This window comes from Triticum aestivum, chromosome 6A, assembly GCF_018294505.1.
Source record: "Triticum aestivum cultivar Chinese Spring chromosome 6A, IWGSC CS RefSeq v2.1, whole genome shotgun sequence".
Classification (NCBI taxonomy): domain Eukaryota; kingdom Viridiplantae; phylum Streptophyta; class Magnoliopsida; order Poales; family Poaceae; genus Triticum; species Triticum aestivum.
In genome coordinates, this window is record NC_057809.1 from 195895031 (window position 1) to 195895957 (window position 927).

A 927-nucleotide genomic window follows, 5' to 3' on the forward strand; every position below is an offset into this window, starting at 1 on the left:
GCCGCCCTCGCTTCAGAGCAGAATAGAGCGGGTTGGGCGAGGGAGAGCGGGGCGTGGGGGAGAAATAGGAGCGGGGGCGTGCGCCGGTTACTCCAGCACGAGGGCAGGGGACAAGGGCAAAGAAATCGGGGGGAGTTGGAGGCGAGGAAGGCAGCGGAGCGACGGAGAGGGGGAAGAGAGCGAGCGACAGGGGGAGAGGGGTTTTCTGACAGGTGGTGGCGAGGGAGATGCTCACTTAATGCCTATCTGTCGTGGGAATTGCAACGCCACTGAATTTACAGTTTTACCCCCCCCCCCAATAGCTAAAAAAGTAAATACATCTATAGATAAATGAATGCACCATTTGAATGCATCTATTATAATGAGATAACTTCACACAATAGAACTGCTGATATCCTTAAAACCAAAAATAGATGGCCAATGCACTACCAAAGGAAGAAAAATACATACATAAATATGCACCTAAAAAACAACAGAAAGAAGTTCAAAAAATAAAGAACAGAAGTTCAAGTACTCTAATAAAAGAAGTAATGGCATAAGAATAAATAAACCCTAAGAAACAAAAAGAAGAAGTTCAAGTACAAAAACAGATGAAGTTCATATCTAACCCTAAATCATAATAACCCTAAACCCTAAAAACCCTAAGATAGATAGTTGGGTCACGGATGTGACGGAGTCGCCTCCGCATGCGATGACGCGGCACGCCGCGTCGTCGCCTGCTCCGGCTCGTTCCTGTCTCGGCCTCGCAGGGGGAGGGGAGGAGGGTCCCTCCCCCCTGCTCGGCCTCGCGCTACCGCATTGCTGCGCGCTAGGATTTGACAGGACACAATGCGGTTATTCTGTTTCCACCCCGACCGCACGCACCATAAACCCTAAAAACCCTAAGATAGATAGTGGGGTCATGGATGTGACGGACTCGCCTCCGCA